The sequence below is a fragment of the Sus scrofa genome, chromosome 18 (genome assembly GCF_054392235.1).
Source record: "Sus scrofa isolate SSC_HxYL_T2T_F1_AM1 chromosome 18, Sscrofa_HxYL_maternal_Yorkshire_Landrace_v2.0, whole genome shotgun sequence".
Classification (NCBI taxonomy): domain Eukaryota; kingdom Metazoa; phylum Chordata; class Mammalia; order Artiodactyla; family Suidae; genus Sus; species Sus scrofa.
This window is the reverse complement of record NC_139400.1, coordinates 26,722,210-26,746,966: the sequence shown is the minus strand read 5'-3', so window position 1 is coordinate 26,746,966 and position 24,757 is coordinate 26,722,210. Positions and strand designations below refer to the sequence as shown.

Sequence of the window (24,757 nt, the reverse complement as noted above, 5' to 3'; positions counted from 1 at the left end):
AAAAAAAGACACACAAAAAATAAAGACAATAGCCAGCCATTATTCCTAAATATTCTTTTTCTCTTAGCAGCTTTTTAAAGTATTTTTCCCTACCATTCAAGGGAGTATGAATATATCCACAATGTAAATTCTGAGTCCCATGAGCCATCTCCTCTATTTTTCTACTGAAACAAACTACAAAATTATTTTCTTGTTTCTCATTCTTAGAGGAGGAAAAAATTATCCAAGAGGAATAAACAAACTCCTGTTCCATCCCCCTTTATGCTTTCCTCTATGGAATTTTCAGACTCTGGATTTTGGACCCCATCAAGTCCCTCCTCTCCACACCAGCAGTTCTTTTTTTTTTTTTTTTTTTTTTTTTGTCTTTTGTCTTTTTTGTTGTTGTTGTTGTTGCTATTTCTTGGGCCGCTCCTGCGGCATATGGAGGTTCCCAGGCCAGGGGTTGAATCGGAGCTGTAGCCACCGGCCTACGCCAGAGCCACAGCAACGCGGGATCCGAGCCACATCTGCGACCTACACCACAGCTCACGGCAACGGCAACGCCGGATCGTTAACCCACTGACCAAGGGCAGGGACCGAACCTGCAACCTCATGGTTCCTAGTCGGATTCGTTAACCACTGCGCCACGAAGGGAACTCCCAGCAGTTCTTGAAAAAATGAAACAAAAGACAAAACAAAAAACCTTCATATACAATGAACATCTTTTTCCATTAAGTGACAAAAACATCAAACTTCCCTTCAGAACTTAAAACATAAAAAATTTCCTCCACCTTGCTTCAGGTTTGATGCTCCAAATTTCTTTTTTTCCCCTTTATTTATTTTTATTTATTTATTTTCATTTGCTATTTGGACATTATTTTTTAATCATCTTAATATCCAGCTTACTTTTACATTGTTATGTTAATTCAACATTGTTATTCCACAGCACCATTTCATTCTCTTCCCACTGTCTCTGAATATGCGTACTTCAGTACTCTCTGTTTACATGGAAAAAAACAGGTGCGGGACTTTTCGGTTTTTGTTTTATAATTTTATGATTTTTATTTTTTCCATTATAGTTGATTTACAGTGTTCTGTCAGTTTCTATGGCACGGCAAAGTCACCCAGACATACACACACACATATGTATATATATATATTTACATATATTCTTTCTCCCACATTATCCTCCACCATGTTTGGTTCTCCAAATTTCTTTAGGACATAAAGAGAAATATTGTCCAACCCTGTCCTCCAACTACCTCTCTCCTTCTCCTAAGAGGATGAAATGATACCATTAGTTTTTTTTAACCTTCCAGAGACGTTCTAGCTATCCACAACTGTTCATAAATTCTTTTTTACACTCTTCTATGCCTTGTTCTTAAGATTGTATCTCCAAGAGTATAACATATCAGGATATAATGAGCTTCCTTTTTCTATCTTTATGGTTCTATATAGGACTTTTTAACAACGTATAAACCAGTTTCTGTGGCCCTAGTCTCTTGTCCAAACAATTCATTAAATATTCATTTTGCTGGAGAAGTCCATCCTATTTTTAAAAAATTAATAAATATACACTCCACTCCCAAATGTAAATATTTTCTATATACTAGATCATGTTATTATAGCAATGAAAAACTTGTTGGATATGACCATTTTATTGGGGTTATATAGAAGAAATTCCTCTTTAGCAGGTATTTGGAGGTGAAACGTGGTATCTACAACTTATGTTCAAGTGGTTAAGCAAAATGATGCAAATTTACATACCACATTTGATTCAAAGCACATAAATACACAGAGCATGAAGGCAACTGTGGCAAATGTTAACAAGCGATTAATCTAGAAGAAGGGTATACAGGTATTCATAGTACTATTTTTCCAAAGTTTTGAAAATGTCAAAATGAAAAGATAGGGTAAAAAGGCTCTGGCACTTCTGTAGGGTCCCCTTATTTTTGGCCTTAAAACATATAAGAATTTCCAACTCCCAGGCCTGTGTCTTAACCTAACCCAATTTCATCCCTCATTCTCTCTCTCAAGAGAAAATTAAAACGAGTTCTTTAGCTCTTCTTAACTACTGGTCCTTCAAACTGCTGGAACGTCGTGGCTCCATGGGGGCTTCCCCCACTGCTGGAGCCCTTCTCCCTTCCCTCGCCACGCTCTGGGGTCCTCAGACATTCGCTGCACCTTTTCAAGGACCAAGCACTGGGGACCCAGCTAGACAGCAAATGCCTAGAGGAAGAAGCTCTGGATGAATACTTCGTTTGTAATTCCCACAGCACCCAGTTCAAAAAGTGTCTGCTGAAAGAATGGGTTTCTTCAGATAAAGAAGAGCATGGGAAACCCTGCTAAGTACTGAGGGAAAGGTCTCGAAGCTCAGTTTTCTTAGAAAAGTTTCTCTAGTGTCCTCAGCTTTTTCTCCAATATGTTAAACTCATCTCATCTTTCCTATCCTTCCAGATAATGCCACACCTGCCTGCTCCCTGACACAATAACAGATTATCCTACTGAGAATGGAAAAACCTGTTCCACAATCTCAAATAAAGCAACTCCACAAGTTAGAATAGTCAATTCTTCTCACTTACATGACATTCCTCTCTAATACTGTAACAGACTCTCAACAATTTGGGGGAGGGAGGCAGCACCTCTAAGTCATCTGTCTGTGGAATATTCCTGCACAGAACTCATCCACCAGTTTGAAACTAGGGAAGACCGGCCTCCGAGTATGTGTTTACTTCAGTTAATCAAGGTGATGCCAGAGGCATCTATCATGTTGCCTAAGACAAAAAAATAGCATCTAAGAAAAATACACTTAGGAAAAGTTGATTCACTAACAGGAAAAAATACAAATGATACCTACCTAAAAATAGGAAAAAATAATGCTTCTTGAAATAAGATTCAAGTTGAAATGGCACAAATTGTAAATTTACAAATGTAAAATAGGAAGAGTCTAAATCTATTTCATCTCTCTCACCTGAGTAAAAGTCATAGACCTGGAAGAGATCTTAAAGTTCAACCCTCCAAAAAGTGAGATCTAGAGAGGTTACACACCCAGTCCAACACCCCATAACTAGCAAATGAAAGTCAAAATAGATTTAGAATGCATATATTTTTCCAGGCTTCTCTGCCCATTTCACCTCTAAATTTCATATTTCATATATTTAACTTTCCGTCCAAAAAAATCGAGAGTGAATAGGGAAGTGAAAGACCTCATTGTAGTCAGCTATGCCACCAGGCAGGTGTGTAAAATTGAATAAACTGTCTCATCTATAAAACAAGAAGACTGAATTAAATTAGCTCTGAAGCCCCTTAGAGCTAAAATACCTTCTGATCCTTGACAGTGGCATAAGTAATAGTTGCGTATTTAACACAAATCTTAGTCACATTTTTTAATATCAAACTTTGTTACGGCTTAAGCAATTTATAAAACATTTTTGTAACCCAAATCACATCTTTGTTTACCAAAAATTTCAAATTTTAAATACAAAGAATCCTGAAATTCATTGTCTACATGATTATGATTACCTAAATTTTGGCAGGAAGGCCTTTATTTATTTAATTATTTTTTGTCTTTTTGCCTTTTCTAGGGCCACTCCCTCGGCATATGGAGGTTCCCAGGCTAGGGGTCTAATTGGAGCTGTAGCCGCTGGCCTACACCAGAGCCACAGCAACTCGGGATCCGAGCTGCGTCTGTGACCTACACCACAGCGCACGGCAATGCCATGCGAGCGAGGCCAGGGATCGAATCCGCAACCTCATGGTTCCTAGTCGGATTCCGTTAACCACTGCGCCACAACGGGAACTCCAGGAAGGCCTTTAAGAACAAAATTTACACCTCAATCTGAAACCTATTTGAATGCCTATTTAAATATCCCAAAGAGTTTTGGCATCTGCTATATAAACATACTCAACTCTTTAGAAATAGTCACCAGCATGGAATCTTGTCGGAATAAAACCTATCTTTGGCTCTTGGTTACCATTTAGTCAGGCTAAAAAAAAGGCCGTGGGAATTGTCATATGTTACCTGGCTATCCGTACCAAGAATGGGAAAGGCAAAAGGGAAAGAAAAAAAAAGCAGAAGAAACAGAAAAGAATCCAAGAAGGGGTGGGGGAAACAAGGCAGGCAGGAAATGAAGTAAAGAACATGGAAAGAAAGAACAAACAAGGAGAGAAATGGCCAAAAATGGCCTGCCAGTATCCCAAGGCCACGGGGTGCCAGCATCCACAAGCCTTCAGGCAGACCGTAGACAGCTTTAACTGTTCTTGTTTGTTTGCTTCCTTTTGTTCCATTCTGGACAGAAAGTTTGCCTGGAAAAGACATGTTTACTTGTGCCTGCTCCTAGCCTCCACCGTGAGGATGAGGAGGATTTCAAGGCGTGAACAGTAACACAAAAAGAGCCGCGATCCAAAATACACGAGACTGTTTACCAGCAATGTCCAGGACCTGACATGTTCCTGATGAGTCATCTTTCCAGGGCTTGGATCTCGTATTTCCAAAAGAGCACAATAATGTGAAAAGATGTTTTAGCAAGTACGGTGTATATTTATACAAATGTAATTCGGTGCTTTCAAACAACTGGTACTGTCCAAAGACAACAACAAAACATAGTCTGGAAGAGGGCATTTCCAGTCAGACCCTCAGTATACCACTGTGCTCGTCCCTCAACCTCGAGGGACCCTCCCCTCAGTCAAGGGGCTGGGACCTCGGACACAGAAGGAGCCCAGGGTATCACACGCCCAGCACATCCCTCCACACACAAGCAAAGTCTGCAGCCATTATAAGGCATGATTTCTTATACAGATAATTGCTTTAAAAAATCTCTTTAAAACAGGAGTTCCCGTCGTGGCGCAGTGGTTAACGAATCCAACTAGGAACCATGAGGTTGCAGGTTCGGTCCCTGCCCTTGCTAGGTGGGTTAAGGATCTGGCGTTGCCATGAGCTATGGTGTAGGTTGCAGACGCGGCTTGGATCCCGCATTGCTGTGGCTCTGGCGTAGGCCGGTGGCTACAGCTCCGATTTGACCCCTAGCCTGGGAACCTCCATATGCCGCAAGAGTGGCCCAAGAAATAGCAAAAAGACAAAAAAAAAAAAAAAAACCTCTTTAAAACAAATCTATTGTTGAAATGTTGCTGTTTTTTAAAATCTCAAATGATCTAATATTGAAAAATGTTTATCTTGAAAATACTCTGTAGCTGATATGAAATGATTCAATAGGGTATAGTTCATTAAGCTTTTTATAAAGTCCTTGTTCCAAACTGCTCGTTAGGTAGTGACAAACAATACAGATGGCAAAGAGCAAACTCCTTTGTTCATTTTCAGAAGAATTAAATTAATAGCAGAAGGAATATTAATTTTGACCCCTTTAAAAGTGGGAGCAACGGAAGATTTTGGTCTCTTCTTCCAGCAAAATAGGGGAAGCGTACAAGCACAGTAACTTTTCACTCACCAAGTCAAAGCCTTAAAATAGATCACAGATTTCAAAAATAAAATCCAAGAGTTCCCATTATGGCTCAGTGGGTTAAGAGCCTGACACAGTGTCCAAGAAGATGTGGGTTCGAAGGATCTGGTGTTGCTATGGCAGTGGTGTAGGCCAGCAGCTGCAGCTCTGATCTGACCCCGAGCCTGGTAACTTTCACATGCTGCAGATATGACTGTAAAAAAAAAAAAAAAAATTAAAATTAAAAAAATAAAGATAAAGATAAAATCCAAGGAAAAGCTATAAATGGCCTTTTATTTAAAAAACACTTTCCAGGAGTTCCTGCTCTGGCACAATAAGATCAGCAGCATATCTGGAGCACTGGGACTCAGGTTCAGATCTGATCCCTGGCCTGGGAACTCCATATGCTGCGGGAGGCCAAAAAAGGTAAAAATAAAACAAAACTTTTCACTTAATTTCGAGTACCTGCATTTTCAAGCAACAATCACTGAAGAGTGAAGAATTATCACAGATTCTTTTAGAGCAGAGCCTATAAAAAGTAGGTGTTATCCAAGTTTGAAAAACCAAAAATTAGAAAAAGCTGAAGGAACAGTAGTAACTCTGAGGGCAAAGCTTACGAAGTAGATGTTCCTAGCACAGCAATGATTAACCTCTCTGGAAACATGGAGACACAAGCAAAAAAGATAATCGAAGGTTTTTAGAAAACGGACAACATGTGCAATGAATGCATGATACAGCAATAAAAAGCAGAAAGCAAAACAGCTGTCCATGGCCTTGACAATGAACAGATAAGTAGCTTGGTGTAGTTGCGAACATTTTGAAAAGACTCAATACTAACAAAAATGCCCCTGGAAATAGGAAACAAGAACTTAAGGTCACAGATCAAGTACAACTTTGCAAAGGAAAAGATCTGGAGTAACATTTTTTTTTTAATTGTACAAGAATTAATAGAAGTATTAAGCAAGTTCCCAGAAACTGCCCTAGTGGTCTAAATATCACCCAGTACCTCTTTCATAGAAATGAAAGAAGCAGCAGAATCTTCCATACCAGAGTCAATAACCCTTCCAAAGTGGAATGCTTAGGTTTAGGGATATTCTGATGTAGATAAGAATGGAGAAGGGTGCCCTTGAGCCCCGGCCCTAACTCCTGAAGGAAAAAGAGGGCCAGACATCGCAGAGTCTAATTCAAGGAGTCCTGGGTCTCCTGATCCTGGAACTCAGAAGTAACACCCCTACACTGAGGCCAGTCTTGATTAATGTACATCTTTCAAAAAGCTAAAGTACTCCTGGGAGGGTTTACAATCCTACCCCAATGTGAATAAACTCAATCACAGCACCTGAGGGCCAGAAACACCTTACTCCACCAACCCTTCATTTTATAGACGAGTAGCCCACGGCATAGACTTGGACACTCTCGCAAGGTTCTGTAGCAAGTGAGAACTAGAATGCAGAGGAAAGTGGAGCTCCTAGCATAGCATCCAAAGAGGTACCCACTAATCATTATTAGAGATCAACACTATTCTACCCCTACACTCTTTCCACCAAACTAAATAAGATCAGTCATGGCACAGAAAGAGAACTGAGAAGAAAAGGAAGAAGGCTGTGAAGGTAGGACCATAATGGACATCCAGACGGGGTTTCGGCCAACCAGAAGCCCGCCACCTGGCTGTCAGAGAAACTAATGTCAGAAGGTAGAAAGACAGGAACCTCAAGAGATATGGGACCACAACAAAGACAGATGCTGCCACTTGCTATGGTATGATTAAATGCAAGAGAAATACTAAATGTCTTACCTCTCTAAAGCAAAGGAAGCTTTTCAAAGGTGCTGGGGGTGGGAGTGCAGTGGGGGGACAAACTCTAAGAAAGATGGGAAGTGGGAATCACACAGCAGCACCTCCCTCCCTCCCTCCGGCTGCTCAGTGAAAACTGGCTTATGGGCTTTCCCCAGCACTCTTGTCATATAGACTGTCGGCCCCATCCTCAAACTGTCAAGTCTGAAGAACTCAAAACAGTTTCACAGATTTCGTTACAAAGATTATGTCACAGATAGTTGAGTCAAGAAATGACTGCAGATCTGAAGAGCAAATCACATGGAGTTCTTTTCAAAGAAAGCAAGAGCAGATAAAAGTCTCAGGCAGTATCCATGAAATATAGTCTAAAATCAATTATATGGATGCTAAATCAACTCTGACATTTTATAAAGGAAGATAGAAAACAGAGTTTCAAAATAAAATTAAAACTGGTAGATGTGAAAAGCAGGGAGATTTTGTGGCCTCAGCTCAGCTTTGTGGCCTGTGCTACATAAATGATTTGTTTCCTAATCCATAAAACACACTCAATAATAAGCACTGCGTGTGCCTTCCAGGAATTTGATTTAAACTAGTTAACGATCATAAAGCAATCTAAAAATGTAAGCACTGCATGAATTCTAGGTATAACTTTGGAAAGGCATTTGATATTAGTCAAGTAATTTCATCTGGTGATAATTTGAAGGATTCACTGAAAATGAAAAGGAAAACTCATTAATTTATTTTCTAACAAAAGAAGCTTGTGCTATTAACTAGTCTTGACACATCCACAAAAAGTTTTAGAACATTTAATACTTTAAACCTTTCACTTTTACCCTCCCATTCCCTATTCCTTCTCCATTTCTTTTTTATTTTTTCGTTCTCATATAAGATTATGTCCCCCCCCCCCCAAATCTTACTTTCTTTCTTCTCCAGTAAGTTCACTCATGTTAAAATGTACCATCAGGAGTTCCTGTCGTTGCTCAGCGGTAGCAAATCCAACTACTGTCCATGAGGACACAGTTTAGATCCCTGGCCTCGCTCAGTGGGTTAAGGATCCGGCGCTGCTGTGAGCTGTGGTGTAGGTCGCAGACGTGGCTCGGATCCCACATTGCTGTGGCCGTGGCGCAGGACAGCAGCTGCAGCTCTGATTCAACCCTTAGCCTGGGAACCTCCATATGCTGTGAGTACGGCCCTTAAATTAAAAAAAAAAAAGACTTGTCAAACCCCACTTCAACTCACTGAAACCTTGAGTCCATTGGACTCTGCACTCGGGTGTCTAATTTAATCTGGAATGCTTCCAGAGCACCACCTATTAGAATGCCTTGCCATTCCCATGCCCCCACCACCACCACCTATGGCTAAAGCCTCTCCCCCCACCCCAACCTGGCAAAATCAACATACACTCTGGGCAAAAGAGTATGCTTGTTCTGCAAAGGCTGCTCTGGGACGTCTCCTGGTATCCCCACTGCCTTCCTACCAGATTCCAGCCCCAGAGCCCCTTCATTGAGAAACTGCAGAGCGCCCAAGCCCTCAAAATAGGGAATGGTAGTGCCCTGGCTTATGTTTCATCTCCTAATGGGCACCTCGTTCCTACAACTAGGAGTCTTCCATTAAGCAGTGATCTTCGGAGGACGACAACCAGGTTAAGGCTTTCAGAGCCCATTATGGACCCAGAGACTAGTTTTAACCAGGAAATAAATACGTCTCATAAAAACCATTGTTTACTGAGCTCACAATTATCTAATGTGCCGCATCATACCCTATAGCTGTATTAAAAGGCACTTGCTTCGTTTTGATACACCATTTCGGTTTAGGGAGCAGCAAACACTGTAGTCATTTAATAGCCTTGGAACTACTTCAGTGTATTTTAACTGGAGCCACATCTATCTTCTGCGTAAGAATTCTAACCTGAGTTTGAACAACGCCTTCACAAAATATATGGAATTCTGAAGAAAAACTCAGATAAAATTAATCCATTTAAAAATTTTAAACCTCAGTTCGCCATATAGCAATTTTTAAATGAAATAATGTTGCAGAAGTCAAAGGAGAGGTGCTACAACTTGAAAAGGAGTTGGGAAAAGAGGCATAGAATTATACAACTGTAGAGGAGATTATCAAATCCAACGGTTCTCAACATTTAGTCCTCTGGCCAGCAACATCGGCATCAGCATCACCTGGAAACTGGAAAGAAAAGCAGATTATGAGGCTCACTCAAGACCTATTGGGTCAAAAACCCTGAGGCGGTATCCAGCAATCTAGGTTTTAACAACCCTCCAGAGTTTCTATACATACTAAAGTTGGAGAACCACCAACCAATTCCACCACTTCACTGATGAGAAAGAAATGAAGCTGGCAACTTCCTTCAATTCTTATACCAAGATAGTGACCAAGGTCACTGAAGACAGTTCTCAATAAACCTTCAAAATGATTCTGAAACTGTACACCTGAATCCAAGTAATCCCATAGGATTTTCTAGGTTGACTACATTTTGATCCGGTGCAGTATGAATTCTACATTACTACTCTATGGTTAGATAGGCAGGTAATACATTTTTTTTGTCACAAATGATCCACATTTAAGACCTGTACAAGACTTCACATTACTGATCTCCTCACAAAAGCAACAACTCAGATCGCAGAAGCTTTCTTATTTTGGTTGGTTGGGTAGGTTAACTTTTGGTGGCAGTGGTGGATTTTATTATGGTTATGGTTGTGTTTTGGTTCATTTCTGAGGGCAAGAGCAGGCATTTATGGGAAAATGGTTAATAATTTGTTTTGGTGTTTGGGTTCCCTACCACCACTAAAGAAGTTCACAGCAAAAGCATCTGAAGAGTAATCATAAAAGACTAAGAAGGCAGAAATTGCTTAAAGAAACCCCCATCCTCCCCCCAAAAACATCCATTTTATCTGAGAATGTATCATATGATTGTTTTTTAGACAACAGATTTTAATATTTTCAATTACGTTTTCCTTGCCCTAGTTTAAAATTAGTTTTCATAAAGTGGAACACATAGTGGCAGAATGAAAGGAAGCTAGCCTGTGTTCTAGGAATGAGGACAGGGCTGTAATCCTGCCACACATGACCCTATAAGGACGCTAAGTCTTACGCACTGCACTTTGAAGAGTCTGCATCATCTTCTACAAGTACCAGGCCACATATGGGGCTGCGTCATCAAACCACCAATATAGCATCCACCACATAAAATGAACTCTGCCATTTTCGGCCCTAGGGCTCTCTCTCACTCTAAACAGATGCTTGATGTATCTCATACCTTTTTATATAAATATTTCTAAGTCTGGTAGTGGTTATCTGCACAACTAAACATCTGTTTCTATTTACATTTTAAAATATCCTCTTTGAGAAGTTTATAACTAGGGTGTTAAGATTACCACAGACTGAGATTTAGAGGTTTAAGATATAAATGTTTCCATTCCTGTTTCTCATATAGAAGCTGTTTTCTCAATGTCATGCCATATGAAGAGATATTTTCAGTCCTCTTTTCAGACTCTATTAACATATATAATTACCTCTGATTTTACAAACCAAATTTTCTAACTGACATGGTTCAGGGCATGATTATTTCTTTGAGGAAGAATCACAGACGAGTGCACAAAGCAATAGAAACAATTACGTCAATTTGATTTACACTTCCAACCCCTTCCATGTGACCTGAGCACCAAATCTTCTTGAGACTTTATTTTTCAATCTGTCATCAAATAGGGGTAACAATTCCTATTACACATCTTAAAGGAAAGAAATCCAGATCCCTGAGTTAAGGTTAGTGCCTGGGGAAACTGCACTCGTTTCTCAGAAGAATAGTAAAGTCCCACGTAGTTACCGATATTCAGCCTCCTGTTCAGCTCCACAACATACCCTGTGAGGCTAAATTAAAGGCATTAAATTATTTGAACATTCATTCATTCAAAAAGTATTTCTGAGCACTTGCTCTGTGTCAGGTGTTGTATGGAGACCCTTGGTGATACAATGGCCAGCAAGACATACATAGCACCTGCTCTTCGCAATATATCTCAGAGAAGTACTGATTAAGCTCATGGGACTTCCAATTAGTTTATACACCAAGGGCTCAAATCCATTTGATTTTTAAAATAATTACTCAGAATCATAATGACTCATAATCACTCCACACTGCTCCTAAAAATGGAAGACCACATGAACTACATGAAAAACTCACAGGCAGATGCTCAAAAACTTGAAAGCCTTACATAGATCAAAAACATCACCCTGTCAACACCTTATAATCTATGAACAGGAAACATGGTGTTAAGCTCTAGAAAATAAATCAAGATTTTTCTTTTAAAAGAAAATACTGTGAACTAATAGCTACCTATCAAATACTAGACAAACCTACACAAATCTTCTATAACTGTTCTGTCCAATGCAGTAGCCACCAGCCACTTTTGGCTATTTACATTTTTTTTTCTTTTTTTTCCATATGCCCCACAGAGTTATACCTATGGCATATGGAAATTCCCAGGATAGGGGTTGAATCAGAACTGCAGCTGCCCACCTGGCCTACACCACAGCCACAGCAATGCAGGATCCAAGCCGTCTCTGCCACCTACGCCACAGCTTAAAGCAACGCTGGATCCTTAACCTACTGAGGGAGGCCAGGGATCTCCAGTGATCAAACCCAAATCCTCATGGACACTACTCAAGTTCTTAACCCAATGAGGCACAATGGTAACTCCAAGCTATTTACATTTAAATCAATTAGCAGTTCAGTTCCTATGTCACACCAGCCACTTTTTTTTGCGCGCGGGGGGGGGGGGGGGCTTTTATGACCACACCTACGGCATATGATAGGGGTAGAATCGGAGCTACAGCTGCTGGCCTATGCCACAACCACAGCAACACCAGATACTGCTCAGATCATCTGTGACCTGCACCACAGCTCATGGCAATGCCGGATCCCTAACTCACTGAGGGAGGCCAGGGATCAAACCCCCAACCACAATGCTTCTTAGTCGGATTCATTTCGGCTGAGCCATGATGGGAACTCCCACACGAGTCACATTTAAAGGGCTCACTAGCCTCAAGTGGCTGGTGGCTATCACTTATAAATTATTATAAATATTTCATTATATGGAGTTCCTGTCGTGGCGCAGTGGTTAACGAATCCAACTAAGAACCATGAGGTTGTGGGTTCGATCCCTGCCCTTGCTCAGGGGGTTAAGGATCCAGCGTTGCCGTGAGCTGTGGTGTAGGTCGCAGACTCGGCTTGGATCTGGCATTGCTGTGGCTCTGGTGTAGGCCGGTGGCTACAGCTCCGATTAGACGCCTAGCCCGGGAACCTCCATATGCCACAAGAGCGGCTCTAGAAAAGGCAAAAAGACAAAAAAAAAAAAAAAAAATTCATTATAAATCATTTCTGCCATCCCAGAAAACGCTATGGGACAACGCTGCTCTACAAACACCTCTGCAAGACTAAATCTGAAAATACAGTGTAATGAAATGTGATGATGCATCTGCACTCTGCTCCGAGACATAAAAAGTGTGTTCATGGGTAACACAGCGCGATTTCTTCCTTCTTAAGTTGAAAAGTGATCATGTAGAGCATCTCTCCCAGTATAAGGAGTGACCAATAAAATTCATGCTGTCCAACTGGCCAATTGAGAATGAAATTTGGAAACAAGTGACAAACATGACATTTTGCCCCTTCCTTACTTCCTTTTACTAGAATGTGTTGGTACTACTCTGCATTCTCCGTGCAAGGAGGTGCGTTTTTAGCCTAGTAACTAGCAGCAACGGTGAGAACAATTAAGAATGAAGATGAGAATCAACAAGAAATGCAATTCAAGTTCAGTTTAGACCCATGCAATACACTTAAGTGCCTACTGTGTGCCAGTGAGTGATTCACAGATAAACAATCATTCCCACCTTTCGTGAACTCACTTGAGGCGTCCAACATGTAAACAAAAACAATATATGTTGTGAAAAAAAAATGCGTGAGACAAGTATATACAAGGCAAAGAGGGGACACAGGAGGGTATTTTAAAATGTCTTCCGGAGTTCCCGTCGTGGCGCAGTGGTTAACGAATCCGACTAGGAACCATGAGGTTGCGGGTTCGGTCCCTGCCCTTGCTCAGTGGGTTAACGATCCGGCGTTGCCGTGAGCTGTGGTGTAGGTTGCAGACGCGGCTCGGATCCCGCGTTGCTGTGGCTCTGGCATAGGCCGGTGGCTACAGCTCCGATTCGACCCCTAGCCTGGGAACCTCCATATGCCGCGGGAGCGGCCCAAGAAATAGCAACAACAACAACAAAAAGACCAAAAAAAAAAAAAAAATGTCTTCCAAGGAGAAATCAAGGGAAATTTCCTGAAGGAGGTACGCTAGGAGCAGAAGGCAGACCTGTGCAAAAGAACCACAAGCAGTTTGGCAGTGCCGGGTTAAAGCATCTTTGGTGGTCAGGAGAGATGAGGATGGCAACCAAGGGGTGGCGGGGTGGGGGGTGGGGCTAGAGAGCTATTTCCATGGCCGATTGTGACACTCACAGTTATGTCAGGCTTGCCCTCGTGGGTCTCTGAGCTTTCCTCACCAAAACCCACAAGCAATACGAAAACCAATCTTGAAAGCTTGATAAGTAATTTGCCTACATCTGCCATACAGCTAACAACATTAGACAGCAATCATTAGTAGGAATACAAAGACATTTCTTTGTGACACATTATCATTTACTAAATATATTGGTCACAAAAACATAATGGAAATCTTTTGTTTTCAGGGAAAAACTTCTGTTGCCTGTGAGGTTTGTTTGGCATACGCTTAGAGAATATAGCAATGAACACATTTTCAAAACAAATGGATTGCCCCACATCTAAATATTCCCACTAAGAGTTTATAAAAGGGGGAAACAAGTGAAATAAATCCAAGGAAGAAGGGGGATGCAGAAGCAATGCTTTCTGTGCTCCACATCAGAGTGGCTGTTATTTTTTTCCTCCAAAACTTTCAGGGCAAAACTTCTGCTACCTCTGTATGCTGCCTTGAACTTCCTGCTACTTCCAGTTTATGACGACTAAACTTATATTATGACCAGCAACCTGAAGGACTTCTGTGGTGGCTCATGTAAATATCTGCATCGTCCTGACTATTCCTTTCACTTTATGCATATGGTCAAGTCTCAAAACAAAAACAAAACCTTCCGTGGGATCAGTTTGCTTCACATTACTGGGATTCTTTCTCCTCGCTTCATAATAAACTTCTTTAAATAAAATGTTAGTAGTCTATAGGCCTTAATGAATTCACCTCCCTATGATACAAACAAAACTTTCCAGATAAATACATACATAAATATATGTATATAAACTGGATGGCCCTTGGGCAGACACAATCTATTCCTATTCATACAAACAAGTAGCCTTTACGTAAAGGCAGATTTTCAAGGCAGCACATATAATGATAAAAAGAATTGGTTCTGGAGTTAATCTCACTGGGTACTACTTAGGGATCGTACTGACCAATTCTTACTTCAACCTCTGAACTTCAGTTTTGCCAACTGTAAAAAGAGAGTAACAATGTTTCATTAAGTAGGTAACCACAAGGCAGGCACATGACCCATCTAGTGACAGATCAATACCTGTTCCTTATCTCAGCTATTTCGTCCCTAAAGATGGACAGTTTCACAACTATCTATTCCAGCAAGCTGGTTACCACTATAAATTCTCATCCCTAAGAGTGCACCAAAAATACGGAGTACTGTTTTAAATAGACTATGTTCAGGCCCTATTTGGATTTAGGGGTCAACCAGTCTAAGGTCAAAGTTCTTTCTAACGCGCTTCCAGCTGCTTACAATATGCAGACTGGATTAAGAACCATACACAGATCCCCATATACCCACGGAAATACCCACCCGCAAAGTCTGTTCGATTTCCAACCGAATTAGCACAGGCGGGCCCCCCAGCCCCTGATGAACTAAACTTGCCTAGATGCTGTGACTACGAACTCAAAAGTGCGGTGGGATTAACACCCAAGTCCGAATACTGCTAACCGAGGATCAACTCCCACGAACCCCACCTGGTGCTGCCTAGACAGCAGTTCTAGTGGGGATCTGTCTGGGGCACACGCCCCCACTCTCCTTAGGTGGCAGCCCCCCGCGGGCGCCAGGCCCTCCGAAGGCGCCAGGCCCTCCGAAGGCCGCGTCACTGCGCCCTCGCCTCCCGCTCCCCAGCCCCCTCCCGCCCACGGCACGTGACTCGACACGCGCCAGCTGCACGCGGGTTCCATCAAAACAAAAACAGAGAGGGCCGGCCGGCTGGGCGGCTGGGGCGCGCGGGGGAGGCGGGGAGCGGGCGCGCCCCCGCTGCCACTGCCCGGCGCCGCGGCCGCGGCTCCGCCGCCCCGGGCTCTGCCGGCGCGCGCCCCGGCCGGCCGCGGGCGGGAGGGCAGAGGGCGCCACCCTGTTTACAGCCCTCGCTCCCGGCCGGGGACCCCGCCCGGAAACGGTCTCCCGGGAAAAGGCCCCAGCCTGCGCACCCACCCGCGGCCAGGACGCTGGCCTGGGTGGGAGGCACCGGCCACCGCTCAGAATAAAACCATTGCCACCGCGCTGGGGCCGGGATCGCTCGAGTCTCAAGTCCTTTTGCCCCGCCGCCCACGGCTGCTTTGGTGTCAGCTCCCGGCACGACTCTGCTACGCACTTCACCTCCATCTCTCAGCTCCAGCGCTTCAGCAGACCCTCCTCACCTGGCGGCATCTTCCCGGCCCTGGCACTCCCTGGCGACAAAGCTGCGGACCCTCGCGCACTTTGGGACCTCGAGCGGCTCCTACACCCGGGGAACCTCACCTCTCTCGGACCCCCAACCCACATCTTCCGTCAGAGAGGAGGGTGGCCACAAGCTGTCAGAAGCCTAGTTTTCTATATGACGACGAATCTCAACCTCACCCTTACATATCTCCACTCACCCTTCAGCACAGGGAGCTGAATCAGATATTTTACGGGGGGGGGGGGGGGCTTGCTTTTTCTCCCTAATCGCAAAAAGAAAAAAAAGAAAAAGAAAAGACGCAGGTCTACTCAGCCACTCTCTTTTAAGACTCCCCACGTAGTTCCACCAAATGCAAGACTTAGAAAATAGAAATGCCCACCACACACCTGCTACGCAACCCGCCCTCTGGAAACCTGGAGATCCACCCAGCCCGCCTTCTGGAAGCTGCGCTTGGGGTGGGGAGAGAAGCGATGCCGCCCGGTTCCCTAAAGTAAGAAGGAGTGAGAGGGGGACCAGCACCCCGGCCCCGCCCGGGAGCGCAGTCCTTCCGGCCCCCAGCTCCAGAGCACAACGCGGCATCCTTCGTTCCTCCCGGCTGAACGAGGTGGTAGCCAAAGGCTTGGGTGCCAAGAGCTGTTTTTCCCTTTAGATCCCAGATGCCGCGTCCTCTAAGAGTATCCCCCCTCCCCACGCCGCCTTATTTCTGGTCGACAGCACAGGTGGGGTAGGTGGGAGAAAAGAGCCAGTGCTCTCGAGGTTCGGGATGTTAAGTCTCCGTGAGTGAAGAGGTGGGATCTCGAAATGGAAACAGTCTCCCCCCTCCCTCCCCTCCTCCTCCTCCTCCTCCTCTTCTGTTTACCTCAAGTTTGAATTTTATCTGCGCAACATTAGCTGGAATGCGGACATTGAAAAACACACACGCACACACACACACCACACACACACTCTCAACCCGGCAGCAGCTCCGGAGGAGCCATGTGGCATCAAGCCACCTCAAAGGGGAAAAAAGTGCTCTTAGCAACACAAACATGGCGAAATCGCCTCGGCATTCCCGGCTAACGCCACAACCCCTACCTTCCCTCGCCCGGCTCCAGAACATCCCGGCCGGGACCTGCGGCCCCTTCCGGGGGGAGGCGAGGAGCCGGGGGAAGTCCCAGGGTGGGACTGCGGGGCGTGCGAAAGAGGAAATAACAGAGTCCACAGTGGAAATGTTTCTGCTGGACCATCGAGCCCTCCGCCTCGCCAGCAGCGAGGGGACGCCTGGTTCGCCCGGAGAGGTCCAAACGGAGAACTAAATTCCCATCCCGAAGTCCTGCTGAGCCGGCTTTCCCCACCCCCCAGAACTTACCTTGGGGCTGAAGACACGCTGCTGCTTAAATCCCTTTCTCTTTCCTTCCTCCAGCGTGAGACGCAAGGGGGAAAATGATGCGCATGTATATTTTGTAGAGCATATTCTTCTAGAATTTCCCCTTGACCATCACGAGAAACGATGGAGGCTTCGGAGACAGGTGCAGTGCTGGCTGAGGCTGCCGGCTAAAAGTTGTTCTCTCGGCAGTGGGCGGCGGGGTCCCCCGGCTGGGGCTGGGGACCCGGTCTCCCTTCCCCCCGGCGTCGCCCACTTCCCCCGGGCTGCTGCTGCGCGCGGCTCAGCTGCAGGAGAGGTGGCGTAGTTTCTCTTCCTCCCACGTCTTCTCACTCACTTGTTTTTGTAGCCGTGGGCTCCCCTAATGCTTTCCTCTCCACAATGTTGTTTCATTATATCATGTCCATCATGTGACACCAGAGAGGCCTCTCTATGGAAACTTAAAGGGCCTCCCACGTGACTGCAGCAGCAACAACAGCAGCGGCAGGACTGGCGGTGTCGGCGGCCGCAGCGTTCGTACCACCACCCACCAAGAGCCCCTCGAAGCATCCCGGAGAGGCTTCTGGCGCTGCAGAAGCCCAGATAAGGGAGCCATAGCATCCGGGAGCTGTGGCGTCTGTGCGTGCGTGTAGCCTTTGCTCATTACATAGGAAACCGAACAGAAGGAGCGTCCTTAAATCCTTTCCTACACTCACAAAACCCACGCTCTGTTAAAATGACATTTCGTGGCTCTTACTTTATTTTCCCCAAGAGCAATGAGTTTTTCTATCAGTTTTTCTATTAAATTTTACCAAGACAAAAAGAAAAACTGGATTTTCTCTCTGAGAGTTCAGCCAGTTCTTGGGTAGATCAGAAATGACAAAACAATAATAACAAAAATAGAATCAGGCATTTGATACGTAATTACCATCACACCAGCTTTAAAGCTTTTCTGGAATTAAATTCCTCTGGTAACCGTGTTGATGATGCTTGCAGGAGGCAAATGCAATGCAGTTCTTCTCTTCCACAGCTATATTAGGGCTTTGTTGCTGACAACAGTAAAAACTTGTTTGTGTCAGGAAGTGAGGTACGAAGATACGACCTGGAAGGTACAGACAAAACCATAGTGGCAGTTTTTGTGTTACTTTTCTGACCACATTCTTTCAAATGGTGAGAAGCAGCTGATCTGCTGTAACATGCGTATATGGGTTTGGTGGGAAATCAAATAATCAGAACAACACATTTTCCTCTAATCATAATGACCATGCTAGTAGACACTAGAAATTACATATGGATTTACATATGTGTGTGTAGAGAGAGAAAAGTGTATGCCTTTATATGATATTTTGACCAAAAACTTTGTCGTCATTTCTAGCATTTAACTGAAGCATGTAACAAACACTTTGACCCAACCAAGTCCAGTTATGTGTGGAGACTGTAACATCGTTTTGAGTGCCTTCCTGTTATTGAATCACAACCCCCAATCCCAAATCTCTGCCTGAAAGTTTGTGTGGACCCTGGGATTTTATCCTGGAAATGTAAGCCAAACAGCTCTTTCTATGTTTTAGTTCATGCTTTTCCATTTATAAGGACAATTCCCTGTTGGATTGGCAGAATAAAAAGAAACTTCACAGGAAACGGAAGAGTGAGATGGAAGAGCATCCTCTCTTTGGGCTTTGCCCTGACTCTTCCTACCTCATCAGTTTTCCTCATCAGCCATGATGCATGATCTCCACTACATTCCCTCTGATCCCTTAATGTGTCCCCCAATATTTCCCTCCCTATGGAATGCCTAATTCTTCCATCCCTTTCCCCTTTTCTGTTTTTGCCTCCCAATTCAGACCCGCACTGCCTGGATACTTAGTTCAGGCCTCCCCACATTCTGCCTCCCAGTCCTCCTTCCCCAGCAGGTCCCCTCCTCCCCTTCCCAGTTAGGTCTCCCTTCTCAGCAACTCTACCTCCTTACCTCTCTTTGACCTCCTTTATTCTCCTTCACAGTCTGGCCCTCGACTTCTCGGCCTCTTCTTGCCCTTCTTTCCCCGCAATGTCCTGCCTCTACAGGGGTCTCCTTCACACCCTTCTCTCAGGTCCCATCCCTTCTGACGCCGAACCCCAGCATTCCTCAAGGGCTTGGCCTGATAGGCTTTAGCCTGATTTTGTTCCTGTGGCCCTGGGCTGGGAAAAGAGTGTATGGTGCAAAGTGGGGGCAAGAATCCCCTTCGACGGTGGCCCCTGCCTGGTTCCCCCTCCGCCCCTCCCAAGTCCCGGTTGCGGCGCTTCCTGGGCGGATGGCTGGGACTTGCTGCAGCAGCTGCGGTTCTGCTGTGTCATGCAAGAAGGAGGCGGCGGCGGCCGGAGCAGGAGGGGGAGGAGGGGAGGAACCTGATCTCTCCGGTAGCGAAGGGCTGGAGGCAAACACCGAGTTCCCCCTGAGCCGCCCGGGAGCAGGGAGGGCTCCGCTACCCCGGGGGGCCCTCCCCGCGGGGCAGATGGTAAGTGGGGTGGCGCAGGTGGTCGCCTTGGGAAGGGAGCGCGCAAGGGGGGGTTAGGTGGGGAAACGGGGAGAACTAGAAATCACCCCAGCCAAACTGAAGGAGCCCAGTGTCCAGCTGAAAGGAACCCGGGCTGTAATAAGGATGACCAGCAGCAATAGTTACCATTCAAATAATACCCTGCAGTGGACCCAGGCTTCACGGAGTTGTGCATCCTGAACCAAGGACTGAGCTAGAGGCAATGAATGATTCAGGGTTTGAGAACCACCAGCCCATCAGCCCTGGCGCTTTAGGGTACAGCTGAGTAGCAAAAGTCAACATACACATATTCCTATAGCCTGGCTGAGCTTTATGGGTTGTCTTGTTTAAAACTAGGGAAGGGGATGGAAACCTGCCCAACCTCACTTTAGCCACGAAAATAATGGTCTTGGCCAGTGGCCTTGGACAAACAGCCTCTGGTGCAATTAAACAATCAATAGAAAAAATAGCTTCATTCTCTTTACCACTCTCCTTCCCCAAGCTTCTTCAACCAGAGTAATTGATTATACTTAAAGGAGAAAGAAAACTCTGCCTTGCGTTCCCTCCCACCCTGCCCTCTCTGGGCATCCACCCTACACAAACTGCCCGCCCCACCATTGACCCCCACTTTCAGACCATGAAGGGACTGCCTTAAACTCTGAACAATTTCACCTCTGCTGCCTTTTAGCCCTTTCCCGGGAGGGGAGTCAGAAACATGGAACTGAGAACAGTGACCACAGAGGCAGGCTGGAGGAACATTACCTCTTTACCTGAATGCAATTCTCAGGACAACTTTTTAAAAAATTATTATTCTTTTCCATTTTGCTCCTGGAAATTTCAAAGCACTTTCTGTAACATCATTTTTTTTTTTTTCTTCGTCAGTCATACATTAGCAGTAAGGGGTTGGCGGGATTAACTGAAAGGCTAATGACTGTCTCAAAAGCACATGCTGTTGCTAGGGAACTCAAGCTCATCCTGCTCTCTAATCACTAGCATGTTATGTGGAAATCAAACTTCTCAGGGTGTTATTAAAATGAATGGCATTTGGTTAAAGGCGTTCTCGCTTGTGTTGTAGCATCCTGGATTATTATCGATTGCCTCACACCCACATATCTTGTTTTCCTAATTTGATTTCTGAATGTGCGTCACTGCTAGGGACACACAGACTAGACCAGTCAGGTTCACTTCCTGTTTCTCAGAACCGGTTTATATTTGGTCTCATAGCACTAGCTGGTAAAACATTATCAAACCGATCCTCTTGGAAAGAAAATCTGTGCTTTCTGTGAAAACAAATTATCCCAATTAAATTCTAATTCCCATGGAAAACGTCATCATTTGAGGAATAAAGCAGACTGCCAGTGGCTATTTGAGAAAGCCATTCTTGAAATGTAAAGCCTAGAAAAACTCATCATCTTTATTTCTCTTACCCAGAATCTTCATTCCTGAGCCTTAGAACTAAAACAAACTCAAGTTGAAAGGAGATTTAAGTAGGATATTTCTAAAATGAAGCTCAAAAAATACACACTGAAGCTGGGGAAATCATTTAGACTAAATATGGCATAGAATTGAATAGAATCCAGGCCCCAGAAGCACAAATAAGCTTGGGTTAGCATTGGGGCGCTCAGAGAACAGAATGTGATTACAAGGCTACACGACAAATAGGAGCCCATTTCTTTGTACTAATTGTCTCTTTTACCATTTCTCCCGTGTCCCTGGATTAAGACAGCCTTGCTTTTTTTTTTTTTTTTTTCCAGTTCCTTCCTTTTTATAACAAGGATATCACAAAGGTACTATCATAAAGATAAGCGCTATATAACTAGTTAGATAAGTTCTGATGTAGATAATTTGTTTAGATGGAAAATAAAAGGGTATATATGGCATTGAGGAAGGGTCAGCTGACTGAAAGTCAGGGAATTTTATAGACTGGGTGACCTTGGGTGATCTATTACAGGTCTCCTCATGTCCATTTCCTCATGGAAGCTTAACAAAAGTGCTGAGCTAACAGATCTCTAATATTCCTTCCATATACAAAACTCTGTGATTATACTGAACTCCCTACATAAACATTTCCATTTTAGCTGAATTTTGCAATGTTAAATTTTGACATTGAAACTTTAACACCTATCCATAGAGATCTTAGAGGAAATGACAATGGGAAATGGTTTTGCTGTTGCTACATCACGTTTTAGTGTCAGTTGCTAGACAATCAAATAAAATGGACCTGATTCCCAAAAAACTTACGCTCAGCTTGTTTGGGGGTGTTGCGAAAGTAACAGGATGAGGTAGAAAGAATGGAAAACTGTACCGAAAGATCTTTCAATCATTTTAGATTTAGTTAACCCACATTATTTTGATGAGCAAAATAGTGGAATGACGAAGAAGGGCTCTTCAGAAAATAAATGATCCACTGAATCCTCATGGAGTTAATAATCTATGTGCCTTTATTTTAATTAGTGATAGGCAAAAAATATACCTAGCACGGATTTTTGAAATTTTCAGGTTCAAGATGTTAAGAAGTAGCATGAAGAAATGTGAGGTCTGTGCCAGAGAGAAAAGATCTGACTTTGAAACCCAACTCTTTGAGTGCCTGATGTGTGTCAGGTATTGTGCAAGACACTGGGAATACAAATTTGACTAAGAGAGTCTGCTCTGAAGGACCTTGTAGTTTAATAAGGAGACAGATGAGTGCACAGGTGATTACACGATGGTGAGATGTTAACCACTGGGGCACTCATTGGAAGTGCACTTAACCTTGACTGGGCATAGACAGGGTCCCTAACCATAGAAGATGAATTCAGAGAGGAGGTTTGAAGCATAGTAGAAATAATCCAGACAAGTGGATTATTTAAAGAGAAAGGCAGTCCAGGCGAAGAAGGTACTAGGTATTAAGTCCTGGCAGTAAAAAGGTGTACCCAAAGAGTTGAAGATAAAGGACAGTGCCCAACAAGGAGTAGATTCTGTCTTGTATGAATGCACGGCAGAACCCAGAAAGATCAGCAGGGTCTTGTATTATGAAAATTATGTCTTCCTAAGAAGTTTCAACTTCTCCTAAGGCCAGGGGAGAACCACTGATGAATTTTTTTTTCCTGTCTTTTCTCTTTTTAGGGCCACACCCACAGCATATAGAGGTTCCCAGACTAGGGGTCCAACTGGAGCCGTAGCCTCCGGCGTACACCACAGCCACAGCAACGCCAGATCCAAGCCGCATCTGTGACCTACACCACAGCTCACGGCAATGCCGGATCCTTAACCCACTGAGCAAGGCTAGGGATCAAACCCATAAAAAACAAGTCCCACTGTATAGCACAAGGAACTATATTCAATATCCTGGGAGAGGAGTTCCTGTCATGGTGCAGTGGTTAACGAATCTGACCAGGAACCATGAGGTTGCGGGTTTGATCCCTGCCCTTGCTCAGTGGGTTAATGATCCGGCATTGCCGTGAGCTGTGGCGTAGGTCACAGACGTGTCTCGGATCTGGAGTTGCTGTGGCTCTGGCATTGCTGTGGCTCTGGCATAGGCCAGTGGCTACAGCTCTGATTTGACCCCTAGCCTGGGAACATCCATATGCCGCAAGAGCGGCCCAAGAAATGACAAAAAAAAAAAAAAATCCTGTGAGCAACCATAATGGAAAAGAATACGAAAAAGAGTAAGAATCACTTTGCTATACAGCAGGAATTTACACAATATTCTAAATCAACTATACTTCGATACAATTTTTTTAATTTTGAAAGTATTGGGAAGAGAAAATAATGATCTGTAAGGTTAAAGATGTATAAGGAAAGAAGGAAGTAATACAAAATTATGGATTCTTTTAACCTTCAACTTGAATGGCTTCACCATTCTTCTCTTTTCCTCAGTTCTCATGTCCACTCCATGGAGAATTTAGGATAAGTTTAACCTCCAAAACACTTCCAAAATCTGTCTCTTTCTCTCTCCAGTGCCATCATCCTAATACAAACATCGTCTTTTGGGCTCCTATAATAGCTTCTAATTGGTTTTCCTGTTTCCATTTTTTCTTCCTTTCTCCACAGCACAGCTAGAGTGACATAAATCATAAAACATAAATCAGATCATATGGCTTCTGTCTTAGACGATAGCTTCTGATTGTTCTTGGAATAGAGTCCAGACTCCTTTGCTGGCCTACAAAGCCTTATTGGCATCGGAGAACACCTCTTTAATCTTGTCTCCACCACTCTCCCTCAACTCCAATTACAATGGTCTTTTTTCTACTCCTCAAACACATTAGATTTGTTCTTGCCAAAAGTATCCTTCCTTGTCCCTTCCCACCCATTCTAAATATTTTTTTATAGTGGTAAAACTTTATTACTGTTTGTTTTATTGCTTATAATTGAGAACCCCTGTAAAATGTAAACCCCATGAGGATTCCTGGCATATGGTTCACACTTAAAAATATTCATTGGATGTTTGTAGAAGGCAAAAGAGAGGAGCGATTGATTATCAGAAATTAAAGGCATCAAGAATCAGAGCCTGGTGTGGTGGCGGAATGGCCAGTGATGATGGATTACTAGGCTTTCAAGATTCCAGAGTGGAAGAGTTATTAGCTGTGTGACCCTGGAATTCACATTCTCTGAGCTTTACTTTGTAGTTAATAATAATATATGCCTCACAGGGCTGTTAGGAAAATTAAGTGAAATAGTATAGGTATAGATAGAAGGCAGTCTTGCCAAGCTATTTTCAGGGAGTCAGGACTTCTGCAAATCAATTCATAACCTCTATGTTGAACTTTTCATGTTAGCTTCCCTCTAATGGGGTTAACATTTGAGGATTACTTATTATTTAGGGGAAAAAATTGACAAAATTATGCCTTTTAAAAGATACTAGGATTCAGGAGTTCCCCTGGTGGCTCAGCGGGTTAAGATCCCGACATAGTGTCTGCAAAGATTCAGGTTCCATCCCTGGCCTTGCTCAGTGGGTTACAGATCCGGCATTGCCGTGAACCGTGGTGTAGGTCGAAGATTCGG

At 43.9% G+C, this 24,757-nt stretch overlaps 1 protein-coding gene and 1 long non-coding RNA gene across 26 annotated transcripts in view; one reads left to right on the top strand and one right to left on the bottom strand.

The window, feature by feature from the left end:
- The window catches only part of LOC106506781 (testis-specific gene 13 protein), a 539,004-nt gene that overhangs the window by 356,936 nt on the left and 157,311 nt on the right, over nucleotides 1–24,757 (bottom strand). For 14 of the 20 annotated variants that reach the window (XR_014833848.1, XR_014833854.1, XR_014833851.1 and 11 more), the window contains exons 1-2: nucleotides 19,231–19,544; nucleotides 17,271–18,366 (exon numbers count right to left, since the gene is read on the bottom strand). This is a non-coding gene — a long non-coding RNA (testis-specific gene 13 protein). Of the gene's footprint in view, nucleotides 1–16,308; nucleotides 16,449–16,996; nucleotides 17,025–17,270; nucleotides 18,367–19,230; nucleotides 19,545–24,757 lie in introns of those variants that run through there. The other 6 variants (XR_014833859.1, XR_014833879.1, XR_014833845.1 and 3 more) reach the window with 5 other exon arrangements.
- The window catches only part of MKLN1 (muskelin 1), a 335,895-nt gene continuing 330,786 nt past the window's right edge, over nucleotides 19,649–24,757 (top strand). For all 6 annotated transcript variants that reach the window (XM_021078931.2, XM_021078930.2, XM_021078932.2 and 3 more), the window contains exon 1: nucleotides 19,649–19,756. The gene's annotated coding sequence lies outside the window, so the exon portion shown is untranslated. The remainder of the gene's footprint in view (nucleotides 19,757–24,757) is intronic.